This window comes from Eptatretus burgeri, chromosome 17 (assembly GCF_056783735.1).
Source record: "Eptatretus burgeri isolate ZD-2024b chromosome 17, Ebu_testis_v1, whole genome shotgun sequence".
Taxonomy (NCBI): domain Eukaryota; kingdom Metazoa; phylum Chordata; class Myxini; order Myxiniformes; family Myxinidae; genus Eptatretus; species Eptatretus burgeri.
In genome coordinates, this window is record NC_140977.1 from 59517336 (window position 1) to 59538210 (window position 20875).

General features: G+C 48.3%; 1 protein-coding gene across 23 annotated transcripts in view; it reads right to left on the minus strand.

Moving 5' to 3' along the window:
- The window catches only part of LOC147010254 (uncharacterized), a 158064-nt gene that overhangs the window by 24551 nt on the left and 112638 nt on the right, over positions 1–20875 (minus strand). The gene's annotated exons all lie outside the window — the stretch shown is intronic.

A 20875-nucleotide genomic window follows, 5' to 3' on the forward strand; every position in this document is an offset into this window, starting at 1 on the left:
CGATGCCACTGCTCATCCACTCTCACTGTCTCAGTAGCAATTGTAGCTATGGAGGCGTCTGCCTGGTAGTGAGCGAATTCACTCTCAAGACTGTCTATGTCACTATCACCGCCACTGAACAGACAGGGGAATTTCTTGATGAAAAACTCCACACAGTCAAACCCCACTTCTTGGTGTAGCTTAACATCCAGCACCTGAGCATGCTTGGCTAATTCATCATCTAGCGGCCAGGTTTTGAAGATGTAATTGCAGGCTTTCACATAATATGAGCGAACTGCACTGAAGAAACCTTGGATGTCTGACTCACTCAGAGTGAAGGTGGATTTCTTGAGACTCCTTTGTTCCCTTATATACAGTTTGGCATCGTTCCCAATCATGAGGTCCTCATCATTCTTCTGATGATTTCTGTCAGAGAAGGGTACATTTACCAGAGCAACCGATGACACCGATGGTTTCAAAAACCGTACGAAGATATCTTTCAGAAGACCATTCAATTCTCCGTGCAGGAGATGAATACAGGGTTCGTCTCTTTGGAGCAGAAGATTCCCCTTCTCAAAAAGCTTGTTAGCATATCGAAGGAAGAAACAATAGAGTTTTGTTTGTGGAGACAAGAACATCCTGTTGACACGTTTTTCTCTAGATTCCTGCACAGTGTTTGAGGAAGATGCGCTTTTAGTTGTAGAACTCGTAGTACACTTAGCCGCAGGGCGATCACACTTGCGTTTACTGCCAGCAGAAGAGGTCAGACTCGTAGTACCAGATCCAATTTTACGTTTGAGGAGAGAGCTTGAGGTAGGTGCAGCCAAGGAAGAAGACCTCTGATTCGAAGGTTTTGCTGAGCTTCTATCAAGTGATTTGGCAAAAGCAGAACTTAACTTGGGTCCTTTTTTGCCTGTAGATGGGACTATCACAGTCTTTCTCGACTCTGAAGGGATCTGCTTTGTAGATGAACGTGATGAAGGGCCGGTGATGCTACCTGCTCTCAGCATTGGTTTTGGTGCTGTCCCTGCTGTCTTCTTCGCAGCAGATACTGCAGTGGTAGTGGTGAATGCTGCTCCACTAGTGCTTGATCCTGCAGTGCCAGTACTGGCAGTAGATACAGTGCCGTCCTTCTTGCTCGTTGTTAGAGTCTTGGCTACAGTTGGTTGCATTTTTCTTCGTACTTCTTCTTTGAAGAAGAGGCGAAGTGGCTCCCACTGTTCAATCAGCCTGTCTAGGCACTGACCAAGGGACAGCCACCTTGTTGCGACATGCTTCAGAATCTTGTGTGTCGGGGCATCACAGAGTTCTTGCAGTGCTTTCACTCCTTTGACGCGTTTACTACTTTTGTCCAAGTAGTAGTAAATATCGATGAGAAAGTCATCTAATTCAATGGGTAAGGCCTGAGCCGCCTTCTTGGCCGTATTGTGCATCATATGGCAAGGGCATCCCATGATGTAGCACTCTGGATTTTGTTTGTGGATATAAGCAGCGACTCCTTTGTGCTTGCCCACCATGACAGAGGCATTATCAGCACAAAGGAAACACAATTTCCCCACGGAATTTTCCTGTCACTGAACTCATGATCAAGCAGTTTGAAAATGTTTTCTCGAGTGGAATCTTGTTTGCCATGAGGCAAACTTAGCAAACCTTGCTTCACAATCCCAGCACTGTTGTCATAGTACGAAATCAGGACAGGATATAGCTGGGCCTCACCACTGTCATTGCTACCGTCTGTAGCTAGGCTAAATGGAGCTAGTCTAGCAATATCGGCAATAGATGAAGCAGTAACATTTGACAACTCACCAATTACACTGGTCAACAACAAATTTGTTGTCTGCATTTTTTAAGCTGATTTAGGACGAATCTGATGCGCTGAATCCAAAACTCACATTAGTTTTGTTCAATCAGGTCAAGTTTTTGAGATATGGCCACATGTCGTTTTTTACATTTTTGTTCACATGTACGCATGTGTGGAGCATTTTAGAAGAAGTTGGTGGGGGTAAAATGTCATGTCAAATAATTGTTTTGATTGGAAATAATTATTTTAATGACAAGAAGTATTCAGGTACGAAAGTTCTAGGTGATTATGTCGAAAAGGGATCAGTTTGAAGTCATAAGACCTCAAAATCATAAGACCTCACCGCCGTCGAGTCTGGCATTTCACTCAAGCCGACTGGCAGGGTCTCCGAGCAGCCATCAAACTTACAGACTGGTCTCCTATCACTACTTTCTCAAACATCAACTCATCCTGGGAATTCTTTCAAAGAAACTTGCTCTCCCTCATGCACAGATTTATCCCCTCTCGTGTTCAGTTGTCTTACCCTTCCTCCCGCCCTTGGTTTACTGAAGCTTGTGGCGAGGCAGTTGTCCTGAAACAACTTGCCTTTGCCTCATGGAAAGCAAACCCAACTGAGAGCAATCTCAGTTCTTTCCACAAAGCTCGGAACAAGTGTGTATCTACCCTCAGGAGAGCCAGAAAACAACATCTTTCTCATCTCAAGTCTGAACTCTCAAACCTCTCTCCCTCCTCAAAATCCTGGTGGCGTTTAATCAAATCTGTTTCTGGTGTATGTTCCCCCTCCATCCCCTCCCTTACCTCAAATGGCCGCACTGCTGATTCCACACGTGATAAAGCTGAATGTCTAAACTCGGTGTTTGCAGCTAAATCTTGTGTCCCAAACCCATCACTATCTCTACCCACTTTACCCAGTCGCACCCAACTGTCCCTGGACTCTGTATCCTTTTCTCCTGACAAGGTGGAGAGCTTGCTTTCAAACCTCGAGTCAGATTCTGCAACCGGTCCAGACGGCATCAGCCCACGTGTCCTCAAAGCCTGCTCTTCTGCTCTTGCTCACCCTCTCTCTGTTCTATTCACCCTCTCATTTTCCCAAGGTCATCTGCCATCTGCTTGGAAATCTGCTAACATCACTGCCCTGCATAAAAAAGGTGCAAAAACAGATCCCTGTAACTATAGACCAATCAGCCTTCTCCCAATCATCAGCAAGGTTATGGAATCCATCATCGCTTCAGACATGAAATCCTTCCTCTTCTCCAATGGCTTGATTTCCAATCATCAATTTGGTTTCAGACCAGGTCACTCTACCCTAGATATGCTGCTACTGCTCTCCCATCAATGGATGGAGGTCCTCAATGCCAGACAGGAAATCCGAGCCGTATCCCTGGACATATCACGTGCTTTTGACACAGTCTGGCACCCTGCCCTACTCACCAAACTCTCTTCCCATGGTATTCAAGGCCATCTCCACTCATGGCTCGCAGACTTCCTCTCCTGTCGCAGTCAACGTGTGGCCCTAAATGGAGTTCTTTCATCCCCTCTTCCTGTGCAGGCTGGAGTTCCTCAAGGTAGCGTTCTGGGCCCAGTTCTTTTTCTGGTTTTCATCAATGATCTCTCGGACTCTCTGGAAAATCCTCTATTTCTCTTTGCCGATGACTCAACCCTCTGCCGTACCATCTGTCATCCCTCAGACCGGCAAGCAGCAGCTTCTTCGCTCACTGCAGATCTGGATAAAATCACAAACTGGTCCAACACGTGGAACATGTCTTTCAATCCAGACAAATCTCACACTCTCACTATGTCTCTTCGAAAGGACCGTTTACAAAACCCCCCCATCCACTTTCTCAACAATCCTCTGGAAGAAGTCTTTTCTTTCAAGCTTCTGGGTCTCACTATCTGCCATGACCTTTCCTGGGAAAGTCACATTTCCAACCTTGCCTCAAAAGCCAGTCGCCGACTGGGAATCCTCCGTCGTGCAAAGTCCTTCCTCGGCCCTCTTGAGCTCCTGACCACTTACAAAGCTTTTGTCCGTAGCCTGATGGAGTACTGCTCTCCCCTCTGGGCTGGTGCTCCTGCCTCCCACCTTTCTCGACTTCACGCTGTCGAAACCAGGGCTTTTAAGATCATTGGCATCTCCCGCAATGAAGCTGAGTCTTTGGGCCTCTCACTCAATCACCGCAGGTTGGTCGGTGGTCTTTCTGTCTTCTACCGACTCCTCTCCAGCCTTGCCCCCCTGCTCTCTCTGCGATTTGTCCCAACCACATTTCCACAGGGCGCTCAAGGTCCGCCAACAACCCCCTTCTGGTAAAACTACCAAAATCACGAATCACTGCTCATCTTCACTCTTTCATTCCTCTTTTTTCCCGCCTTTGGAATAAACTTCCTCACTCTATTCTTTCCCATTCTTCCCTTCAGGCTTTCAAAACAGCTGTTCACCACCACCTCTTATCTTCCCCCATCCAAATCCTCGATCTTTTCTACCCCCGATAATCCACCCAAGCCCACTTCCTTCAATTCTCCTGCTTTCCTTCCTGAAAGTCCCTTTAATGTCCATCTTCCCCTCGCCATGTTCCCCGTCCCATCCCCATCCCTCTCCCTTCCACAGTTCACCTGTGTCTGTTCCCCAATGTTTTGTCCCTTCCACTCCCGCCCCTCTTGTCTCATGCCTCCTTGCTGTGAGTTGTGTGTTAGCTCTCATACGAGCCTCGACCAAGGTATAAAAAAAAAAAAAAAAAAAAAAAAAAAAAAAAAATCTTCCAAAAATTGGTGAGGCAAAGCATAAAGTTCGTGGATCAAAACTAAAGTTAATGGGGCAGATTTTGTCATAATGTGATACAAAAAAGTTGTATTTCTTGAAATAACGAACTCTGAAGAATGTACAATACCTACATGCGCCAATTTATGACATGCGCTTCTGCTCAAGCTTGGAGTGCCACAGTACGAACCCAAAGATTGGAGACTGTTCATTGACAGCAGCAAGCGATCACTGAAATGTGTTCTGCTACACAACGGCAACCAGTTTGCCTCTGTACCCATCGCTCACTCGACTACACTGAAGGAGAAGTATGAAGTGGTGAAGTACGTGCTGGAGAAAATTGGTTATGATCAGCATAAGTGGTTTATTTGTGTTGACCTGAAGATGGTGAACTTTTTGTTGGGACAACAGTCTGAAGCTTCACCAAGTACCCATGTTCTCTGTGCATGTGGGATAGTAGGGACCGTGCTCAGCATTACACGAAGAAGGACTGGCCTGTGCGGGAGGAATTGGTGCCATGCAAAGAAAGGAACGTCATCAACGACCCTCTGGTGGACAGAGACAGAATACTCTTCCCACCGCTGCACATCAAGCTCGGCTTAATCAAGCAGTTCACCAAGGCTCTGGACAAAGATGGTGACTGCTTCACTTACTTGTGCCAGGCTTTTCCAGGATTGACCATGGAGAAGTTGAAAGCTGGCATCTTTGATGGTCCTCAGATCCGTCAGCTCATCATAGATCCAGAGTTCAAAAACTCAATGAACGAAGTGGAACTGGAAGCGTGGAAGACATTTGTTTTGGTAGTGAAGAACTTTCTTGGCAACAATAAGGCCAGAAACTACGCAGAACTTGTCAACAACATGCTGACTGCTTTCAGAAACCTGGGCTGCAACATGAGCATCAAGATGCACTACCTATTTTCACATATGAACCGGTTTCCTGAGAACCTGGGTTCAATGAGTGACGAGCAGGGGAGAGAGATTCCATCAGGACATGAAGGAGATGGAGACCAGTTATCAGGGTCGCTGGGACGCAGTCATGATGGCTGACTACTGTTGGAATCTGAAGAGAGACCTCCCTGCCGCTGAACATTCCAGGAGTTCGAAGAAACGGAAGTTCAAGCCCTGAAGTTTGAACAGTGGTGACGCAACATGCAATTTACTTGTACTTACCTTTATCAATGCCCACCATTCAGATGACAGTAATCGATGTTTCTATCATGTAATCAATAAATGTTGTTGGCAAAACATTTTTTTCTTTAAAACATGTTTAGGATGATATGTGTTGACAAAAATCAGCTGATAATGCCACAAAAATGTAATTGATTTTGTCACAAGATCTGATTTTTTCAAATCAACTTAGCACAAAAACCTGACCTGATGGAGAGAAACGGATGCCATTTCCTGATTCAGCAGTGCCAGAATACCCTAATTCACTTGTAGAAATCTAGACAACATTCAGAAAGTAAAAAATTGTTGACCAGTGTTCTTTTTTTCTTCTTTGTTCTTGTTCTTTTTTTTTTTTTTTTTTTTTTTTTTTTTTTGTTCTTGCACATCTTGCACATCTTGCAAGTTTTTGTTCTTGCACATCCATACTTTGAAGCAACTTTTGAATCTGGAAACATCTTTTGAAATAGAGGTCCAGCATGATCTGAGACTGATATGGGCAAGTTATGTTCCACAATAAATCCACTAAAGAGAAGTTCCGCTCGGGTAACATCCTCTTCCTCGCTTGTCCCTTGTTTGGTGAAATAATTCAGAAGTGTACCGGTACTCGTGCTCGAAGATCTCTCCTTTGCAATGTCTGTGTGCCGTTTGCTTCCAACGTGCTTCCGAATATCATCGCGACCTCCGTGCTCAACTGAAATATCAACGCTGCATACTGTACAATACGCATGATGAATTCCTCTTTCAGACTTTCGAATACACGGGTATTGGAGACTTTATTCGGTCTTGTACTTCTGAGACCATTTCTTGGTCTTCGTAAGCTTCTTTTCTGCCATTTCGTAATCAACATCAAGGGCTTGAAGCATCGGTAACTTCGAAGTCGATGTTCCACAGCTGCAGCGCGACTCGTAGAACTCTAGCGGCTGTTAAACACCGCACGGTGGTCGCGACCGCCGGGCTGGTACGGGGCCCAGCTGCATGCAGTGAGCGTATCGCATGCATATACACTGTGCATACATACCGCATGCACTGTATTGCACACATACCGCATGCACTAAATCTCAGTGCATGATCGCATAAGCGAGATCCAGACCCAATGTTTCGCTGCTCCTCATTTGAATTTGCAATTTTTTACGTACAATTTGGTAGCAGCGAACGTTATGGAGTTACCACATGCTATACGTAGCAGACGATGCTTTTCATTCAATTCTCATACTAGTACATTCTGATTAGTGAACAGTGCAAAAATATCAAAATTTCGGGAGGATAAGGATAGTGATCGTAAGGGCGGGAGTTTGGGTGCATTTTCGGAAGCCTCCCGATGAAATCGGGAGGGTTGGCATTGCTGTGTTTGTTCCAATCCAAGCAAAGAGTTTTGGTTTCTGGAATCGTGTGTAGATAAATTAGTGTGGTGTTCACGCAGGCAAGATGGGCTGAATGGCCTCCACCTGTGTTAGATTTCCTTGCAAATCTCAGGTTGAACTCTCAATTTCTGTGGTTGTTGGTTTATTGTCTCATCAGGTTCTTGCAACACTAAAGTCACTGACGATGCTGGTACTAGATGGAATGCAGGTATAAGCCTCTCCATGAACATGTAATGTTGTTTATTACTGTGGGACATAATTCAATTTAGTGTATTTATTGATGAGGAAAGGTCTTACATTGTTCAAAGAGTCTGACAAAGTTGGCTCTTTAACATTTTGGAACTATTCACCAAGTTTGCTTGTAATTGGCGAGGAATGACATCCTGAGATGTTCGTGAATGATTGACTAATCTGAGAGGTTTAAAGCTCACTTTTTGAACAATGAACTCAACAGGATATCATAAAAGCAACCAGAGTGCAACAAAAGTTTTTGAGGTAATGGTCAAAACATTTGAAGATGATAAAAGCTGTCAAAAAGGCACATGGATGAACCCTTTATACCTGCCGTTCGGGGAGGGACCCTGCACATTTCTCCCAAGCCTCATAAAATGGCTTGATGGGAGAAGCCATACATTCACACATAAAAATAAGCTTTTGACATCCGGTTCAGGGTTCCTCCACGTACAGGTAGGTTCCACAGGTGCTCTTTCCAAATGAATCAAAGCTAAGTTTTTCGAACCGGATCCATCGTGTTTTTCTGTCATATTTTCATCCCTGCCATTTGTATTTTCAGTGAAATTTTCCCGTGATAAATCGTTCCTTGATATTCATAGAATACATAGCGTGCACGCCACACAGTCTTGAGAAGGACTAGGTACGAGCCAACTCGTGTTTTTCTTTTTTATCTCTGGGCATTACGCTTTGTTCAATTCACCATGTAAGTTGTCAGGAGATGGCGTCATCAAAGTCATATGTGCCATATCAAATGGTCATGTAGCATGTGGTAAAGTTTCAATTTCCTCTGTTGAAGTTTTTGATGTACACTCTTAACAAAATGCAGACACGTATGAGGTCCGTCTGAAATGTAACGGGACTGACTTCACAGAAATTTTATTCCAAAAAATATATTGAAATCACAGCTTGTCCCTTTCAAAATAGTTTCAATCTACTCTCACACACTTGTCCATCCTCTTCTTCCACGCTTCGATACATCCCCAGAAGGCTTCTTCTGGAATCCTCCAGAGCTCTGTCGTGGAGGCCATCTAAAGGGCCGTGCCATCAGGAAATCGGGTCCCCTTGAGCTCGGGGAGTAGGAAAAAAATCACAAGGGGCCAAGTCTGGCAAATACGGGGGTTGGCACGTTGGAATTGGCACTCCAGAGTTGGCACGTTCCTCTCCGCCAGAAACTGTCGGATGCTCAGGGCACTGTGAGCATGGGCGTTGTCTTGGTGGAGCATCCAGGTGTTGTTCTCCCACAGATCCCTCCTCTTGTCCTGGAATGATCTCAGGAGGCCCTGGAGGATCTCCTTGTACACGTATTGATTTACTGTTTGACCCTGAGGTAGAAACTAGAAGTCGACGATGCCCTTGATGTCAAAAAACATGATGAGCATCACCTTCACCTTTGACTTCGACATCCTTACTTTCTTTGGTCTTGGTGATGCCGGACTTTTCCACTGACGACTCTGCCATTTGATCTTGGGATCGTATTCAAATATCCACGATTCATTGCCAGTAATGACTCCCCCGAGCAGGTCTGGATCGTCCTCGAGGCGCTCGATAATGTCTTGCCAGACAGTGACTCTTTGCAGTTTCTGGTCCTCGGACAACAGCTTGGGGACCATTCTTTGCGCACACCTTGCCCATTTCGAGATTTTCAGTGATGATGCTTCAGACAGTGTCCTTGTTGATGGAAAGTTATTCAGCAGTAATCCTCACCATGAGTCAACGATCTACGCGCACCATCTGCTTCACACGCTCAATGTTGTCCGCCGTTCTGCTCGTTGAAGGTCTTCCAGACGGTAGATCATCTTCAACCTCCTCCCGTCCCGCTTTGAACCTCTTGTGCCATTCAAATGCACGTGTACGTGACATCATTTCTTCCCCGTAAACTTGCTACAGCATCGCGAAGGATTCAGAAGATGTTTTGCCAAGCTTGGCAAAAAACTTCAGATTGGCTCTCTGCTCACGACTCATAGCGCGACAACTCAGACTAGGCAACGTGTAAAGCACGACCTGTAAAAAAACTCACACAATGAGCGTGGTCAACCATCACCAATCATATATATTGCTGGAATGTTGCGAAAGACTGTGATGCAACCCGTTCATTCAAATTGTGTCAGTGGAGCACACAGCAGGCTCAGTCCCGTTACTTTTAAGACGGACCTTGTACGTACGTGACCATTTGCTTCACCCCGCAATTCGGTTCAGATGCATGGGGTTAAAAAAATAACTCAGAGAATAACACTCAGCAAAACAGAACAAGGTGGAGCGGCACTCTGTGGAGTGCATACCTCCCGCCAGGCTGAACAGTTTACGTTTGGTATCGTACCAACATGCTGGATCGAAATCAAAATTGAATCAGCTTGTTCTTGTCACAGAACCAACTCTAATCTACATTTGTTTTGTCATCACTCGTCCACAACGTTTTGAGATTGCATGCCATGTGCAGTTCCTAAAGAAAGGGCACACTCCATTTCAAAATTTTCACCTTTTGTTGCCTTATAGCCTGGAATTGCATTACATTAAATCAGACTTTTCCCACCTTTATTTACACATCGTAACCCACAACTTCCAAGTGAAAAACAAATTCTACAAAATTTCCAAAAATTAAAAATAAAAAAACCAGACCATCTTCGTTGGATAATTGTTCACCCCCTGATGATGGCAATTGTAAATTCGCTCAGGTGTAAATAATCACCTTCAAAATCACACACCAGGTTAATTGGCCTCCACACGTGTTAAATTAAAGTGATTCTGATGAAAATTGACAATTTTAGAAATTTGGAACGATGCTGACCTCAACAATAGTTGGTGGTTGAATTTGATGAACTGATATGGAGGAGGAGGACATGGGGCCCATACTCTGTCCAGTCCAGTCCCATTGGGACTATACTCTGTACAGAGCGTTGGTGCTGCCGAAGCAGTCTCCTTGTCTATTGGGCACAATCCTGGACGGGTCGCCACTCCCACACAGTCGGCCAGCATGCTGGCACTCATTTTGCCGACCTCAGAAGGATGACAGGTGAAGTCAACCCCACCCGGTATTAATTCAACAGCTGAGCAGGATTTGAACTCAGGACCCTAGGATCCAAAGCCCACCACCCAAACCATCAATCCAATACCAGACATTTTTTTCCCCCTTCCCTTTTCTTTTACCCTTTCTCTATTTTTCCCCTCTGGATCGTGTTTTAAACCTGTTTTTAATGATTTTAAATCGTTTTTTTTTACTCTTTCCTCATTCCCAATTCTGGGATTGGAATCTGCTATGGAGATCCTGTTAAGAGTTCAAGTCAATCAGATAAAAAATGAAGAATTCAGAAATTTAACCAATGTTGACCTTTCGGCTGATGTTGACCTCTTGATGGTTGAATTCAATGAGGTGAAATGAAAATACTCTTCAAATTTCAAGTCAATCAGATGAAAATTGAAGATGTTAGAAAATTGGCCAATGTTTACCTTTGTGTGACCGCTATATCACATGGTCATGTAACATGTGGTAAAGTTTCAATTTCCTTTGCTGAACAGTTTACAATGGACGCTCTTAACAAAATGCAGACATGTATGATGTACGTACATGAACGATTGTTTGATGTGGCTTTTAGCTTTGCGAGCGCAGGGTAAAAACAAAACCCAAAATCTCTTTCATTCGGACACTATTATTTTGCCTTCGACCTGTACTTGCTGGACATCGCTCCTTTTCCTCTTTTTTTGTTTTCCTTTCCTTTTCCATCATCTTCATTGAAGAAGATGCTTCTTCCTTTTAAAGCTTCTGAAAAGCTATGAAAATGTTTCATTTCCCCTACTTCCCTGGCATCAGCATGCAATGTGTTCTTCATCATGATCTATTCATCCTATTCTTCTTCACAAGGTATATTTTGCAAACTTGTCTTCGGGTGGAAATGCTGCACTCGTGTCGTTGCATGCAGTTCTGTGCTCTGCCTGGAACACAAGCATCATCCCAACTGACTGGAAGAGGGGCCTTGTTGTCCGTCGCTGGAAAGGGAAGTGATCGCCATGACTGCAACAACTTCCGAGGGGTGACACTGCTCTCAGTTCCAGGCAAGGTCTTTCCTCGGATAATTATTGATAGGGTTCGCCACCATCTGCTTGAGCACCAGCATCAAGAGCAGTCAGGCTTTACACCAAAGAAGTCAATGATTGACCGTATCCTTGCTGTTCGGGTCCTCACCGAACGCATACGGGAGTTTCGGCAAGGGCTGCTTCCAGCTTATGTTGATCTCTGTAAAGCGTTTGATTCAGTGAATCAGGATGCCCTCTGGAGGATTCTTGGTCTTTGTGGGGTGCCACCAAAACTGATCGACCTGATGTCTGAGCTATACTCTGGTACTGCGAGTGCTGCGAGATGTGGTGGTACCATCTCTGACTTATTTCCAGTTGTCACTGGAGTTCATCAGGGGTGTGTACTGGCCTGCACACTTTTCAGCACTTCTATGGACTGGATTCTGGGGAGGATGTCAGAGAGATCAACCTGCAGTGCATTGTTTGGGAATGTCAAGATCTCTGACCTTGATTTCACAGATGATGCAGTCATCTTTGTGGAGACTTTGGATATCCTTTTGGGGGCCCTCGAGGTGATGAATGAGGAGTCGGAGCTGCTGGGATTCTGGGTTTCCTCGGTCAAAACTAAGATCCAGGCTTTCAATGACATCTTGGATGCTGCTGTCCTGTCTGTGCCTGTTTGTGGTGAGGATGTTGAGGTCACGGAGAGAGTCACTTACCTTGGTAGTGACATTCATGTCTCTGCTGGTTGTGAGCCAGAGGTCAACAGACGTCTGGTTTGGGCCTGGTGGTCATGGATTCACTGGATCATGGGTTGTGGCGCTGCCAGTGCCTGTGCGGGAGGACGAAAGTCCAAGTCTTCAGGTCCTTGGTGCTTCCAGCCTTGCTCTATTGATGTGAGACTTGGACTCTGACCAGGTATCCGAGACGGAGACTTGATTCCTTTGGTACCAGGTCTCTTCGGAGAATCCTCGGCTATCGCTGGTTGGACTTTCTGCCCACTGAGCGGTTGCTGAGAGAGACTCAAATGAGAATTGTTACCTCCATAGTCTGTGAGCATCAGCTGCGGCTGTATGGACATATGGCTCGTTTTCCTGATGCTGATCCTGCTCACCAGATTCTCTCAGCGAGGGAGCCTCGTGAGTGGAGGAGGCCAATGGGCCGACCACGTGCCTCGTGGTTGCAGCAGGTTGATCAGCATCTCAAGGAGATGGGGATGGGGCCAGGCATCTACCTGGGGGATGGCCAGTCAGAGGCCCTTGGAGTACCAGTGGAAAGTGGACGCAGCGACCCGCTGCTCCGGCGCATGCTCCCATACCTGTCCCATACCATAAGCGCTCGTCGGGTTGGTCTGCCATCTATCCTCCTCCGATTCCAACAGCACGACCAGTCTCTGTGCCTTGAGCAACAATTCCTTCCACCCATTCAATGATCTTTATCTCAGAATGTAAAATATGGGAAAATTGAGGTCGAGTTTGCAGAGGTTCACTGTGCACAATTAAATCCCCTCACCTTCTTTTATAATGTCAAATCCCTGTGTGTCAGTCCCACCTCCTCCTCCCCCCTCACATGTCCTCCCAACTCGTGCCCCCCCCCCCACCTCCTCCATGTCTTCGAAGCTTCAGCTTCCACACGACCTGTCCTGCTCCCTGTCCCATTCTTTCTTCAACTACATCATCTACAGTTATTGGTAAAAGCAAAGTTGTACAAGGTGAACCTTTCACATTGATTTTTAAAACTTTCATTTGTTGGAGACACACTCGGTGTGACTCACCCAGAACTCCTTCCTTCCGCACGTCCTCCACGGCACCACTCAATCCAGGGCCGGATTAACCACTCGGCCTGTGAGGCCCGGGCCTTGGCCGACGAATTTTCCGACGACGTTTTTTTCTTCTTTTTATTTTCAGTCTTAATTATGTGACTCGACAAGTGCAGGAAGGCTGTACACACCGTGAGCGAAGGCAGCTGGCACGCTGCCAGACAATGATCATCGACAGCGAGCGTGGGAACCATGTGATCACATCACAATCAGCCAATCACAGGCGTCACCACTATCGCCTGGCTGATGGGTGGGGTTACGTTCGCGTGGAGTATGAACATACTGGCACCCTCTTACTTTCCTGTGAGTTGTCGATCATCCTGACGCTTGCAGTTCTTCGTTTTGCTCTTATTTGTCGTTTTTTTATTCTTGACTATGGCCGACGGATCTATTCGGCACCACGGAAGTGGTACTTGCAAACGCGACAAAAGGAAGAGGCGTGAAACAGAAACAAAAAGACTGTCTGGATCCATCTTGAAATTCTTTTCACCTCACCAAAGTCGAGATGAGCAAACGGAATGTGCGCATGCAGAGTCTTCTGATGTCGAGGGATCAAGTAATCTCGCACTGAATCACATTTCGAAAGCTGATGATACCAATACCGTCGCATCAAGCAATGAGAGAAGCATTGGAACAACTGCAGCCATTGCTGCAGCTCGTAGTTTCAATCCTGATCCTGCTGAATGGACTCTTTCCGTAGAACTCGTGGATAATTTCATCCAGAATCCTCACTGCCAAGATAGGAAAGCAGATTTTTCGTATACGGCCCGAGTGTATCGAGATAAAACACGGTATTTTTGGCGCGAACACTTTCAGCGGAAACTCACAAACGGGGAAACGGTGAACAGGGACTGGATGCTGTTTTCTCCATCAAACGGTAAACTTTACTGCTACGTGTGCAAACTCCTACGTCCCGACGGCGATGATCACGAAAGCCATCACAGTAATTTTCGAATCGGATTCAATGATTGGAAGAATGCCTCTGCACGTCTAGCGTCACACGATCGTGGGACTGCCCATATTCTCGCAAACAAAAAGTCGCTCGAAATGAAGGTGACAGACAGGATTCACACATCATTTGAACAGCGGTACCTCCACGAGAAAGCTTACTGGACTCATGTCCTGGAGCAAATTGTCGCTGTAATATCGTTCCTCGCCGAAAGAGGGCATCCGTTCCGGGGCACGACTGAGCAGCTGGGTTGTGCTAACAATGGAAACTATCTTGGTTGCCTTGAACTAGTCTCAAAATTCGATCCATTTCTCTTGAAGTGTATGGGAACAAGGGAAAGGGAAGTGTATCGTACCTGTCATCAACAATATGCGACGAGTTTATCCTACGACTGGCCGAAAAAGTGAAATCTACCATCGTGCGAGAAATAAAAGATACTAAATATTATGGTGATTCCGTAGATTCGACGCCAGACGTTTCGCATATCGATCAGTTGACTGTAATATTTCGATATGTGATGCAAGATGGTAGCGCCGTTGAAAGGTTTTTACAGTACGTCATCATTGAGCATCACGATGGTGAATATCTGTTTGGAAAACTGCAAGATGTACTGGAAGCCAATGGGATTGATCTCATGGATTGTCGAGGACAGTCATACGACAATGCAAGCAACATGTCCGGTGTCTATTCAGGCGTACAAGCAAGAGTCTGTAAAATTAATCCATTGGCTCAGTGGGTACCATGTACTGCACACAGTTTCAATCTGGTAGGAGTCGCTGCCGCAGAGAGCTGCTTGGAAGCCGTCAAATAATTTGGACTTATTCAAGCCGTGTATAACTTTATGTCAGCATCTCCGCAAAGATAGGCCAATTTAAATAAGTCACTCGATGAACGTGCCATCAAACTCAAATGTTTGTCCGAGTTTGATATGAGGTGGTCATCTCGCGCGGACGCTTGTAAAGCGTTTCCGCAAGCTGCAAGGACAGAAAGAAGGCGATAATGAAGATCGTGGGTCACGTGTCAGTGAGACTGAAAGCCAAAGCATTGGCTGAGAAGATGGAACTGACCGAAACAGCAATCATGTGCGCCGTCTGGTCTGATCTACTTGGCAACATTGATCGAGTAAACAGATGTCTCCAACAACCTGGAATAGATGTCGGAGCGGTTAAGCAGCATTATGATGGCCTCTATGAATACATAGTCGCTTCGAAATGATGAAAGATTTGATGCATTTCAGGACCACGCCAAAAAGATGGTCGAGTCCATCATTTACGCTGATGATAATCGTCGGGTCAAGAGGCGAAACAAGGCCTTCGATGAAAATGACGAGGAAGAAGAAACCCCAAAATCTGGGAGGGAGAAGTTCAGAGTTGAGACGTACTTCTCCATACTCGATCACCTTCTGACAGAAATCCAGAGAAGAGAGAGCTCTCAGAAAATCACGGATCTGTTTGGATTGATCCCCACGGCCAACAGCCTCGACCATGATACACTCTCTCGCAGAGCGGAGAAACAGGTTTCAGCGTACCCCGCTGACGTTGAAATGGACGTAGTTCAGGAAATAGAACTTTGCTCGAAATACTCCAAGTTCATCGATGCATCGGACATGCACAAGTATATATTGTTGCGGATTCGCGCCCGTCGGCGTGCTGATGGCCACGTAACTCGAATCGCGGCACGTCGCCCACCGGACGGACAATCCAGTCGTGACCCTCTCGGACTAACGCCGGGAACCAGTCACGGGTGGACCTTTCGGTCTCACCGCGATCGAGCCAATCAGCCCCCGCATGGGATAGGGTTGCTCGCCAAATTCGACCTACCTAAGTACCCACGCGGAGGGTAGACCGGGCGATCGCACCTCGCCGCAGGTCGACTTCGGACACGGGCCACTTAAGCGACCCGTTCCGTACTATCGGGATAACCGAGTGGTGTTATCGTCGACCTCGACGGTTCGATTAATTATCGGGCGTATTCAGCCCACTACCAACCCTTTACGTGAAGCAAGATGAGGATTCAATGAAGGAAATGACGAAGCGAAGCGGGAAACAGTTCAACACAAAGCACATTTATTCGCGACGAACGGAAAGCACACATATTCAATTCCACCAAAAGCACACACAGAAAAGAAAAACACAATGCAATTTACACAAAAAGCAAATGCGACAATGCAGATCTAATACCGATTACACGAGCACACGGCAACACTTATACAATTTTACTTCACAGACGGCGCCGACAACACATACCCAAAACCAAGGAAAGAATACCCTCAAGGATGAGGCGGGCCTGAGGCCGAGACCGGGTCGGGCCTACCCGTCTGGTGATGAGACGCGGAGCGGCGATGGTGCCTCAACTCCGCGGGCCTCGCGGGCAGTGTCTGGTAGGGGGTGGGAAAGGGCCCCCTTGGTCGCACTATCTCAGCGCGGGGGGAAACAGGAGGGGGTTGCTGATGCTCGGGGTATAGAGGATTTTTATTGTCCCGCGACGAGCGTCTCCACCTCGGCCAGGTCGCGCTGTCGGCCTCCCTGGGGTGCAGCTCCCTGCACGACGCGAGCACCCCCTCGTCTGCCCTCGCCGCCTCTCCACAGCTCCGTCCCCTCCGCTCCGACTCCAACGCACACGACGACCAGCTCCTTCTTGCCAACTCCACCGCCCGCGAAGTCTTAACTCTCTCTTCCCTCTCGACTCTACTACTCTTTCTCTCCTCACTCGACTGACGAACACGGTCGCTTTTATAAGCCCCGTGGCTTCGCCTTCTCATCTTTGACCCCCTCCCTTCGACCTTTCACCTCGCTCCCCATTGGCCCGAGAAAAAGTGGGCGTGAAGGCTTTTTGATCCATAAATTTGCATATATCGATCGCCCTCCAACGCCCTGGAGGCGGGGCCAAATCGCCCCTCGCTCACCGATTGGACGGCAAAAAGTGGGCGTGTGTCGTTTTTGATCCGTTTTTGAAGCACAAAATCCGTGATTTTGTACACGCCGTTCGGCGCGCGCCCTGCACGAGTCCAACACCGGTACCCACAAGCGGCGCAAGAACGGTGGCGATGCGACGGTTGCGAGGTGTGACGTGAAGGTCGTGGCGGTTGTGGTGAAGCGGCGTTGTGGTTGGTGGTTGATGTTGTGACTGGTGGTGGTAACAATGGCGGTTGGTCCAAAATAAAGATAGTAAAAGAAAAACGGCTATCCTGAAGAGTCGCAGCACGCATAAATGACATGTATTCCCACTAGACAACGGGTTTGGGCCTAACTACACATGTACTTACCGAGATATCTCACCTAAGGGACCTGAATGGTGGTTTGCGAATTTGGTAACCACAACAATATTATTCACAACAATTTGACACAGACATTCCCCAATATTTTTGTTGCCCTCCGAATATATTGTTCGATGTTTGCTGTGAGGGTGAACGCTCCATCAGCACACCAAAGGGCGGGAAAAATTGTCTTCGGAGTTCGGTGGATCGTGGGTCAGGTGCGCGGTGTCCACGCTCGTGGGTCAGGTGCGCGGTGTCCACGCTCGTGGGTCACGTGCGCGGTGTCCACGCTCGTGGGTCACGTGCGCGGTGTCCACGCTCGTGGGTCACGTGCGCGGTGTCCACGCTCGTGGGTCACGTGCGCGGTGTCCACGCTCGTGGGTCACGTGCGCGGTGTCCACGCTCGTGGGTCACGTGCGCGGTGTCCACGCTCGTGGGTCACGTGCGCGGTGTCCACGCTCGTGGGTCACGTGCGCGGTGTCCACGCTCGTGGGTCACGTGCGCGGTGTCCACGCTCGTGGGTCACGTGCGCGGTGTCCACGCTCGTGGGTCACGTGCGCGGTGTCCACGCTCGTGGGTCACGTGCGCGGTGTCCACGCTCGTGGGTCACGTGCGCGGTGTCCACGCTCGTGGGTCACGTGCGCGGTGTCCACGCTCGTGGGTCACGTGCGCGGTGTCCACGCTCGTGGGTCACGTGCGCGGTGTCCACGCTCGTGGGTCACGTGCGCGGTGTCCACGCTCGTGGGTCACGTGCGCGGTGTCCACGCTCGTGGGTCACGTGCGCGGTGTCCACGCTCGTGGGTCACGTGCGCGGTGTCCACGCTCGTGGGTCACGTGCGCGGTGTCCACGCTCGTGGGTCACGTGCGCGGTGTCCACGCTCGTGGGTCACGTGCGCGGTGTCCACGCTCGTGGGTCACGTGCGCGGTGTCCACGCTCGTGGGTCACGTGCGCGGTGTCCACGCTCGTGGGTCACGTGCGCGGTGTCCACGCTCGTGGGTCACGTGCGCGGTGTCCACGCTCGTGGGTCACGTGCGCGGTGTCCACGCTCGTGGGTCACGTGCGCGGTGTCCACGCTCGTGGGTCACGTGCGCGGTGTCCACGCTCGTGGGTCACGTGCGCGGTGTCCACGCTCGTGGGTCACGTGCGCGGTGTCCACGCTCGTGGGTCACGTGCGCGGTGTCCACGCTCGTGGGTCACGTGCGCGGTGTCCACGCTCGTGGGTCACGTGCGCGGTGTCCACGCTCGTGGGTCACGTGCGCGGTGTCCACGCTCGTGGGTCACGTGCGCGGTGTCCACGCTCGTGGGTCACGTGCGCGGTGTCCACGCTCGTGGGTCACGTGCGCGGTGTCCACGCTCGTGGGTCAGGTGCGGTGTCCACGCTCGTGGGTCAGGTGCGGTGTCCACGCTCGTGGGTCACGTGCGCGGTGTCCACGCTCGTGGGTCACGTGCGCGGTGTCCACGCTCGTGGGTCACGTGCGCGGTGTCCACGCTCGTGGGTCACGTGCGCGGTGTCCACGCTCGTGGGTCACGTGCGCGGTGTCCACGCTCGTGGGTCACGTGCGCGGTGTCCACGCTCGTGGGTCACGTGCGCGGTGTCCACGCTCGTGGGTCACGTGCGCGGTGTCCACGCTCGTGGGTCACGTACGCGGTGTCCACGCTCGTGGGTCACGTGCGCGGTGTACACGCTCGTGGGTCAGGTGCGGTGTCCACGCTCGTGGGTCAGGTGCGGTGTCCACGCTCGTGGGTCAGGTGCGGTGTCCACGCTCGTGGGTGAGGTGCGGTGTCCACGCTCGCTCTGCTCTGTATTCAATCCGAGATGATGAAGCAAATCGATTTCTCCGAAGTGATCGCGTCGTTTTCCAACCAAAAGGCACGAAGGAAGGAGTTTCAGCAGGGTGGAAATTGAACATACTGTACAAGCATTCCTCCGAACTTGTTTTCTCCATCCTTCGTTTCTCAATTTCGAAGCCGAATTGGATTTTACAGGCACCTTGTATATTTCAAAGTCGGACAAATCGCCATTTACCGCAGTCGTTTCCGATTAAATTTCATGTTCAATGTCGTCGTTTTGGTCACCCTTGAATTTGGCCTACGAAATCTCAAGGGTCTTGGCCGACGAAGACCTTAATCCGGCACCACTCAATCTGCATGAATTCAGCACTACTCTGAAGTATCACTCATTCCGATATACCTGTACAGGAGCAATGATTCGGCACCACTCCTTCCTTCCGAACGTCCTCCATCCTCCACGGCAACACTTTCGAAAAAAAAATACTTTCTGCGTGACTCCTTCATCGACTCATTCGTCACGTCATTGTCCGTCAACTCATTCGCCTTGTCGAGTTGGTTTTAACGAGGAAGAAGAAGATTCCTCCCCACGTGGGTACGAGTTTTGTGAGGTAACATCATGTTCGTTTATCAATACCATTCGCGGTTTCCATCGTTACGGTGAAGGAACTCACGTGTTCGATCCCAAATCTCCGGTGAAACTCTCACAATGTCCATCTTCACATCTGATTTCACTCACACACCACAAACCACGTTCCATCACCAAACCATCCCTCGAGTCGTCCTCACGATGCGGCGTCAGGGAGGAACAAACAAACACGAGGAACGAATGAGGGAACGAATAAATATCGAATGACCTCAAACGGCGTTTCACTCGAACTCAGAGAGAGAGGAAAATCAAGAGAAGAAGAAGATGAAGAAGAAGAAGAAGAAGAGGTAAGGAAGGAGGAAGAAGAAGAAGCAGAGGATGAAGAAGAAAAGGAAGAAGAGGTAGAGGGGAGGAAGAAGAAGAAGCAGAGGAAGACGAAGAAGAAGAGGTAGAGGGGAGGAAGAAGAAGAAGCAGAGGAAGACGAAGAAGAAGAGGTAGAGGGGAGGAAGAAGAAGAAGAAAAAGAGGAAGATGTTGCGGTGGAGGTAGAAGAAGAAGCAGAGGAAGCAGAAGAAGAACCCTCCATCTGTCCAACACGAAACAGAAACATGAATGAAAAACGAAGAAATGAGAGAAGGAATAATCCCAGTGACGGACCCGAGGGTTGTTTGGTCCGTTCGTTGTTGTTTGTTTCTTGTCGTATTGAACACTTGAGGTGAATGTCCGATGAATGTGGTTCTTTGTTCCCGGTTCGGGATGGACGTCCGCAGTTCGGGGTCCGGGTGTTCCATGGAGTCGGTGGAGGATTGTTGAGAGGATTGTTGAGAACACCACAGGACGAGTTCTTGGGATGTTTCACTCTCCTCCGGACTCGGTGATCCATTCTCATGTCGAGTTCATTGTTACCACGAATCGAATCTGTTTAAATATCTCAAAAATATGTGTGTGTGTGTGTGTGTGTGTGTATATATGTGTGTGTGTGTATGTATGTATGTGTTTGTGTGTGTGTGTGTGTGTGTGTGTATATATGTGTGTGTGTGTATGTATGTATGTGTTTGTGTGTATACATATATATATATATATATATATATATATATATATATATATATATATATATATATGTGTGTGTGTGTGTGTGTGTGCATGTGTACATGTATGTATGTGTTTGT